Source organism: Macaca thibetana, chromosome 16 (genome assembly GCF_024542745.1).
Source record: "Macaca thibetana thibetana isolate TM-01 chromosome 16, ASM2454274v1, whole genome shotgun sequence".
Classification (NCBI taxonomy): Eukaryota; Metazoa; Chordata; class Mammalia; order Primates; family Cercopithecidae; genus Macaca; species Macaca thibetana.
In genome coordinates this window covers 71,594,641-71,603,658 of record NC_065593.1, presented here as the reverse complement: position 1 = coordinate 71,603,658, position 9,018 = coordinate 71,594,641, and the positions used below count along the sequence as shown (strand labels likewise).

The 9,018-nt window shown below is 42.0% G+C and overlaps 1 pseudogene across 1 annotated transcript; it reads right to left on the bottom strand.

The window, feature by feature from the left end:
* Positions 1-1,235: 1,235 nt before the first annotated feature.
* Positions 1,236-7,109, bottom strand: LOC126938342 (leucine-rich repeat-containing protein 37A3-like; annotated as a pseudogene). Its single transcript, XR_007720060.1, has one exon. The product of XR_007720060.1 is annotated as a leucine-rich repeat-containing protein 37A3-like (transcript).
* Positions 7,110-9,018: the final 1,909 nt, after the last annotated feature.

The window sequence follows — 9,018 nt, the reverse complement described above, 5'->3', positions numbered from 1 at the left end:
AAGGAAAAAGGAAAGGAAGGAAAGAATGTAAGTGTTGAAAAAGAAGAGACAAAACTATGATTATTTGCATGTGAAATGGTAAATGTTAGATAGCCAAAGAAGCCTGAGAGAATCAACTAAGATTTTACTGGAAGTAATATGAGAATTCAGTACAGTGGCTATATACAAAATCAAGAGATTAGCACAAAAACCTCAACTACTTTTCCCATGTACCACCAATAACTAATTAGAAAATGGAAGAAAGATCCCATTTACAATGGCAATACAAATATATGAAGTATTTGAATAAAAATACAAAGATATTTAACAAAAAATATGTAAGATCTATATGATGGAAACCCTAAAACTCTTCTGAAAGACATTAAAAAGAAATGAACACATGACATGAGATAGCATGTTCCTATAATGTTGTACAGATGTCAATTATCAAATTAATCTACTAATTTAACATAATCCTATTCAAACCCCAAGATCGTTTTGGGTGGTGGCTGTTTGTGAGACAGGGTCTCACTCTGTTGCCCAGGCTAGAGTGCAGTGGTATGACCACAGCTCACTGCATCCTCGACCTCCCAGGCCTCAAGCAATCCTCCCACTTCAGCCTCTGAAGTCTCTCATATCGTGTCCAAGAAATGGGGACAAATCTCACAAAGGAACTAGGCTCAGGAGGGCTGGAATATTCAGGGAAGGTTTCAAGCAGAAAGATGAACTTGAGTTGGCTTTTGAGAGATTCATAGGATTCCCACAGGCAGAGTGAAATAAGGCAATTTTAGGTGGACAACGCATAGACAAAAGCAGATATGCGGATGGTGTGACTGGGGTATGGTGAGGGGCTGCTCTGGCTGGAATGGAGGGCTGCCACAATAATGAAATGGTGAATGAGGCAAATAAGGTTGGATTGGTAGCATGGCGTCAAGGTTGCCAGCTTATTAAATCACTCTTCCAATATGCTAGCACTGGCCTGTTGGGAAAAGTAATGCATCATGTAATCAAACAAAAGGCAAACAGAGGCAAGCTCCAGGAATGGGCCCTGTAAACAAGACTTGTCCCAGAGTAGCCAGATGTAGGCTTTAGACATGTTAATGCAGGCTGAGCATCTCTAATCCGAGGGGGAATGTCTCATATGGTGTCCAAGAAACGGACACATCTCACAGAGGGCCTGGACTCAGGAGGGCTAGAGTATGAGACATCATTCCCCCTCCCCTGTGAACTTAAAAATGTGGCCAACAATTTTTTTGAAAGATGGCTACCCTGTAGTGCTTTAACTGGACCTATTTAGGCAATGCCTTACACACTGGAGAAGGATGATACTATGTGAATCTAATAAATCTACAAGACAATACTTCTCTCTTTTGGCTGTCTCCTTCCTCTCCAGGGTGATGACAACTCCGTGAGGGTGGAGATTATATGTCTCTCATCATTTCGGCAACAAGGAAATAAATTAGTGGCAGAGTAAGGGTGACTTGGTGAGTACATCCAATTGTTGACATAGTTTTGGGTAGGAGAAATTTTGCTATTATATCAACTTAACTTCTTAAAATGGTCTAATGGGATTAACTTGATTTCAATTCACAGAGATCTCCTGGAAGCGAGGATCCTTTAAAAATCCTGGAATATACACTGCAGTAAAAGAACAAAGCATACCTCAGCCTTAAACTACTGAAGAAGAATGTCAAGTGGGGAAGTGGCTTTGGTTTTGAGTTTGTGGGTTCTGAATCCACACAAAGACAGGACTGCATTCTGAAAACCTGAATTAATTATTGTCCTTACCTCAATAAGACAAAAAATTATAATCAATCAGTATTACAGTCACAGATATTGCCAAGATGAGTCTGTTGTTATAGCCATATCCTGGAACTTCTTTCGTGAGCTAAAAAAAAAAAAAAGGAAAGAACAATTAAAAAAAAAAAGAAAGAATGAAAGCTAACTTTTCAAAACCCCAGTATTCCAGTTGAGTAGCTTACAGGTTCTTTTTTATTTTTTTCGAGACAGGCTTTCACTCTGTCACCCAGGCTGGAGTACAGTGGTGCGATCACAGTTCACTACAGACTCTACCTCCCTGGGCTCAGGTGGTCCTCCCGCCTCAGCCTCCCGAGTAGCTGGGACTACAGGCACGTGTCACCACACCCAGCTAATTTTTGTATTTTTTTGTGAAGACAGGGTTTCACTATGTTGGCCAAGCTGGTCTGAAACTCCTGACCTCAAGTGATCCACCCACCTTGGCCTCCGAAAGTGCTGGGATTACATGCGTGAGCCACCACTCCCGGCCTACAGTTTATCTTGTACACTAATCTATTTCACTCTCTAAATGAACAAAGTGGGAGATCACTGTTATGGCCAAAGTTACAAAGTGGGAGATCACTGTTATGGCCAAAGTTACAAAGTGGGAGATCACTGTTATGGCCAAAGTTACAAAGTGGGAGATCACTGTTATGGCCAAGACAAGCTATGGCCTGGGAGTCCCAGGTTCTCTTGTGTGGGCACTTTCCTGGCATATGCTAAATGATGGGAAAGTCTGGGTCTCATGTTTCTGTGTGGTCTTCTGCCCTTTCTGTTTGCTTTTTCTGGGTCTTTCTGCTCTTTCTGGGTCTCATGTTTCTGTGTGGTCTTCTGCTCTTCTGCTCTTTCTGTTCCCTCTGGGCTTCCATGCTTTCATTGATATAGTTCTCAGTTTTCCATTGGTCCGTATCCCATTCTGCCTTGGATGCCTTTACGTCCTGCTGCTCACTGAGGAGCTTCATCAGGAGGCCTGTCCTGGAGATGAACTTGGCACAGGTCACTTGCACATGGGTCTCAGAGCAGTCCGTCTTCAAGGTCTGGATAACATGAGAAATGAACCTTCTCACATTGTTGTTGGGGATGAGGGACCGTAGCTGCTGGGTTAGCTGAATTTCATACTGATCACCTTGGGATGAGAGCAGTGGGTAATTGAAGCTTTTGGGCTCGGGGGACAGGTCAGTGCCCACGTTGTTGTATTCCCATTTTGTCTCAGTTTAACAGTTGGCCCTAAGTTGAATGCAGTCCCAGCGGAATGTGCCTCAGGAGGAGGATTGTAGGTTGTGTTTTCAGAGATGGTGCCTTCTGGCATAGTAGTGTTTTCCATAAAAATGTTTTCTTCAGAGGCATTTCTTACAGTTGTGTTTTTTACAGCAGTGTTTTCTATAAACTGTTCTGAAGGAGCAAATACTTCCGGAAAAGGGTTTTCTTGAGGACTCAGGTCTCCTGAGGATGAAAAAGCCTGTTGTGAAGGGGAATTTATGAGGCTCTTTGCTGCAGAGAATGGCGGCCTCTTTGTGAACATCAGCCTATTGAGATAACTTTTCTTTCTCAACTTTCTAATCTTTTTGACCTTGGTGTTCTGTGGGCCACATGGCAGTGAGTTTTATGAAAGCGGTATTTGTTTCTGGAATGTACGATTGGTTTAGCAGCCTTCATATTTTTAACTCTAGCCTTTGCATTTTCTAAAATTAAAATGGCGTAGGCTAAGTCTTTCTATCTATCTCTGACCTGAGGTAGGGCTTTTGCAGGGGTGGAGGCAGAAGGCACGCCTGTGGAGAAGGGTTTCAGCAAAGAGGAGACTGTTGGCTTATGTTCTTGGGTGAATGAAGGCTTGACGGTGTTTCCCGCTACGTTCTTGGGCCCCTGCTCTATGTGAGACTGTTCCAGCTCCCCTGGGGCTGGACTCCCAAGCCTTTTTTCTATGGCAGCGTTCTGCACAAAGGCCTGCGCACCCTCTTCCCTCCTGATGCTCTGCTTTCTCACCTCTTTGAAGTACCTTTTCTGGATGCTCCTTGGGCCCATGAGGACTCTGTTCATTCTCTGCAGGTTTTTGCCTACACTTTGAATCTTTGCCAGGCTGCTTTCCTATGGTTGGACAGTTTCTAAGTTCTTTTCAAATATTTGGCGTTTAAATTTGTTATCTAGAAGGCTGGACTGCATAAGCATGGCAGTTTTTTCTTCCCTTTTAACTTCATCGATTTTTTTCTCGTATTTCTGCATCTAATATCTTTTCTAGGAAATATACCTTTCTCAATTTATTTTCGTAAGTTGAGTTGTTGGATGCAGGTTGAAGCGAGGGGCTCTTTGTATTGTTTTTCAGAATACTCAGGAGCCTATCTCCATCTTGCACATTTGAAAAAAACAGTTTAATGAATGGTAACAACATGGATTCCACATCTAGATTTCCTGCTGAGAAATAAGGCAAGATGTAACTTAGCACACTGATAACATTACTCTTGTCATTGGTGTCTAGCTGCTCACTCCCAAAGCCTGACAAGCTGATGCCATTGCTGTCTAAGGCCGCCTCTGGCTCAATAGTCAGCTCAGTGCTCATGTGCTTCTTCTGGGCTTGTAACACCTTCATGAATGCACCTTCTGGATTCCCTACAGATGCTTCTTCAGCTGTCAAAAAAGAAGAGACTGCTTTGATCTTGAAAGATGACGGGACGGCATGCATCAGTCCACAGCTGTACACCCCAGTCACACAGAGTAGGAGTCAGCAAACATTTGAGTGCCATTCAGAGAGGCGAAACATACACCCAATCCTAAACCTATGAAATGACAACAACAAAAGGAGGAAAAGACATTTTTTGAAAACATGGCCACCTACTTGGAACATTCCATAGTGTGACATAGAGTAACTCTGCTTAGGATTATTCCGTTGATTCCCAGGGGCCAATTGCCCAGGGCTCAGTGAAAGCCCAAGGTGGAAGACAAGTGCTTCCCTGATGAGCTGGCCTCTCTGCAGACTGCTCCGTACCCTGTGCTGTCCTGCCTCAGATGCAGAGAGAGCACAAGGCTCCCTCTCTTGTCCTCAGTGTGCCTGTGTTCTTGCTACCATCACAGCTGAGTGCAATGAAAGGCAATCCTCTGAGAGGAGCAGGGTGGAGATGCTAAAGCAGAGGCCCCCTCCCATTGCTGATAGATCCTCATCTGGCACACGCTCCACCCACCCACCCCATTCTCTGCTCCCACATATCGTTGCCCCATCACAGAAGACGTGACATGGAAAAAGCACTGTGTCCACCCTAGTTCTTTTCTCAAATTTGGGAAGGGATCCAGGGTGTAGGTTAAGAGGTTTTTAATTTGCCAGATGGTATGCCTATGTTGTTAAATATACAATGAATCTATGGTATGACAGCAGTTTCTGGATAAACATTACTTGAGGTCCTAAAATGCAGAAGGGAAAAAGCAACTTTTGTCAGATGCCTACTTTGCTTTCATTTCATCTCTAATATTTTGGATGGGGAATCATCCAAATCTGACTGCATGAAGGTCAAGTGTGCCAATGTGCAGTTGGGTTTCTTTTCCAGAATTAAAAGTATTTTGGGTGGTGGGGAGGGTCAGAGGAAGAAGTAAAGATTGTGAGAAAGGAGAAACATGGGCTTGGGGAGAACCCAGGATTGGAGACAGAAGACCTGGCACTAGGCTACAGCACTGAGCACCTCTGATCTTGTTTTTCCTCATCTGTAAAAGGAGATTAACAATGCTTTTCTGCCCACCTCTTGGGGAGAAGGGAATAATTTAATTGGTAAAAAGGAAAAAAAAAGTTTTGAAAAATAAGTAACACTGTTTTTATATAAGTAGCCAAGCATTATTAATTATCCACCCCATATCACTGGTAGATACTTGTATTCAAGTTATCTGGACTGGAAAGCAGTCACATTTTAGTAGTCATGAAGTTGGTACTAATAAATCTAATCTACAGAAAAACTCTTGAAAGCACTTGAGCATTTGTTCTGTGAATAGAAAGGTTCAGAGCAAGTTCAGAGTTGGATGGTCTAAGAATGGAAAAGCCCTCCATTCCATTAGAAGAGCCAGGTAGCAATTTTTGGTTATGGAACCAGAAGCTCTCAGGCTTCAAATAAAACAGCATCACTTGTACTCTTATAAAATTGTAAAAACAAAATAGGATCTACATCTGTCCTAAAAGGCAGAGAGTACTTCACGCATATAAAACTAGCTTACAAACTACATTGCACTATATGAGGAAATTATCACTTGGGGCAAAGCACCAAGCAGAGAGCACAGTACACTGGGCGTGGATGTTAATGTCATTCCCTAGCTGTCCCATTCCTTTCTCTTGGTCCTTCATGCATATGGAACAGTTCCATTATTAAATTTTGTGATAATAACTGAGAACCTGATTCCCAGCAAGGGAGTAGTTCAGAAGTTGAGGGAGTTTAACTCTGAATGAGTAAATAAAGCAATTATATCACTAGCTTAAAATTTTATCATCAATTAAAAATAAAAAATATAAAAACAAATACTTAAAATAATGTAACAATTTATCACCAGGCAATTTGGACTCACGACAATGTATGGTGTTTGTCCGACCTGCACTGTTGCAATGCAGCTTGACTGTCTTGCAGACAGCCTCAGTGCTATTTTTAAATTGGCAGAGGCAGCAGGCCATATGGCTAGGTAAGATCCTATAGATGAAAACACAAAACAATAAATTAGTGGTAAAGCAGTTACTTGAGTAGGCAAAGGAGGCAGGCCAGCACTACCACAGGGCTGGGCAAAAAGGTGTTACTGAGGCCTGTGGACTGGACAGTTGGGTAGGAACCAGAAGACCAATGGGAAGGAGGACAAAGGTGCCCAACCGAAAGGTAAGCATGGCAGTGAGTATGGTATGCCTAGAATAAAGGTGGTTGGGATTAGAATTGGGTGACACTGATCAGTAGTTTAATTCAGAAGTATCTCTTCCCAACTCATAAGTCTCACTTTGGGCTGAAAGTACACAGGAAGAAGGTAGACTTCTACGAAGAGTCTGAATAAGCCCCCAACTTCTGGAATCCCTTTCTCAATTCCTGTTGGGAGTGGGAAATATTAGAAATTACTCTGGGCATTAAAAATAGCTCAGATTAACCTGGATTGTGGGGTTAAAAAATAACAGAGATTGCATTGGCCAAATCTGGACAATTTGAGCATTCGAAAGAATAACAACAAAAAGCTACAACATAATTTATAAAAAAGAATCCATGAAGAATGATATTAAAAAAGAGAGGGAGTTGTTCTTTAATGAAATAATGCCAGCTAATAAATGTAGAAGGAATGACAATTTTAAAAAGTGTCACTTTGCAACCACCAGTGTAATAAAAATTGATTCAGACAAAGATTATCATTGATGGACACAGCTGGGTGAAAAGACATTTGGGCCAGGCACAGTGGCTCACGCCTGTAATCCCAGCACTTTGGAAGGCCGAGATGGGTGGATCACAAGGTCAGGAGATTGAGACCATCCTGGCTAACATGGTGAAACCCCATCTCTACTAAAAATACAAAAAAATTAGCTGGGCGTGGTGGCGGGTGCCTGTAGTCCCAGCTACTTGGGAGGCTGAGGCAGGAGAATGGAGTGAAGCTGGGAGGTGGCGCTTGCAGTGAGCTGAGATCGCACCACTGCACTCCAGCATGGGCGACAGAGTGAGACTCCATCTCAAATAATAATAATAATAACAAAAATAAAAGACATTTGAGAACAGGATCTTCACTGATCTCAAAGTACCAACCCACAGATTTTTTATTAATTACCAAAGGGAAAAATTATTTTTTGTTTTTTTATGAGACAAGGTCTCATTCTGCCACCCAGGCTGAAGTACAGTGGCAAAATCATAGCTCACTGCAATCTCGACCTCCCTGGGCTCAAGTGACCCTCCAAATTCAGCCCCCCAAGTAGATGGGACTATAGACTTGCACCACCACGCCAAGCTAATTTTTTTTTAAATTGTATTTTTAGTAGAGACAGGGTTTCACCTTGTTGCTCAGGGTGGTCTAAAACTCCTGGACTCAAGCGATCTGCCTGTCTTGGCCTTCCAAAGTGCTGGGATTACAAGTGTGAGCCACCACACCCAGCAAAATAACTACAATGGAGAGATCTGGAAGATCACCTTAAACAAGTGATCAAACTTAGCATTATGAGCCACCTGCGGTCACGAGGCAGGAAGGATCCATCACCTATGCAGTATTCTTCTCCAAAATGCTTAACTTGACTCTCATCATGTGGAAACAGACAAATCCAGATTGTGGAACAATTTACAAGAAAACTGTCTTTGACTCTTAAAAAATGACATGTCATTAAAGATCAAAAAAAGTAGAGTAATGTTTTAGATTAAAGGAAATGAAGACATGACATGCAGTGCCCAATCTTTCATTGGATTCTGTACTGTTCTTTCATCTTTCTGGTATGTTTGAATTTTTTTCAAAATATAAATTTGGGCAAAAGAGATAACCAAGATAATTGATTAATGTATTGTTATGGCTTATTGGGGGCAGTTTCAGAGAAATAAAAACAATCTCTGTAACTGGAATAAATTCTCAAGGTTAATCTTAAGCAGTATAGATAGCATGGTCATTAAGAATACAGATTCCACAGCCAGACTAGGCTTAAATCCCAGCTCTGTGAATAATATGAATTTGGGCAAATTGATTAATCTCTGTTCCTTGGCCTTGTCATTATAATAGTACCTACCTCTAATGGGTTTTGAGGATTAAATGAATCAGTACCTGAAAAATGCCTGGCACACAGTGAGTGCACAACAAATGTTAACTACTATAATTATTACATTACAGAGGTTGTGGGGGGGCCTTTTCTGAGTCCTCCAAAAGGATAACTTTATTAGGGCCACATTAAGATTGTGGAAACAGAGGAGTATTCAATGGATACATGAAGTCTATGAGTTGGGGATACAATGTACAGAGTTTTAGATTAAAACTGCATCCAATAAGTTGGTCTGACACATCTTTCAAACCTATAGAGGAATAATCACAAGTGACTAGTATTCCTTTGGGTCCAATAGAAGCCTCTGATCTTCATATAGATTGAATGTACCCAGAACCATAACCTAGCATTTTACTTATATAGCAACCTTAACTCTTGACACAAAGGTGTTTCTTTTGTTTTGAGGCCGAGTCTCACTCTTACACAGGCTGAGTGCAGTGGTGCAATCTCGGCTCACTGCAGCCTCTGCCTCCTGGGCTCAAGTGATCCTTCCACCTCAGCCTCCTGAGTAGCTAGAACTA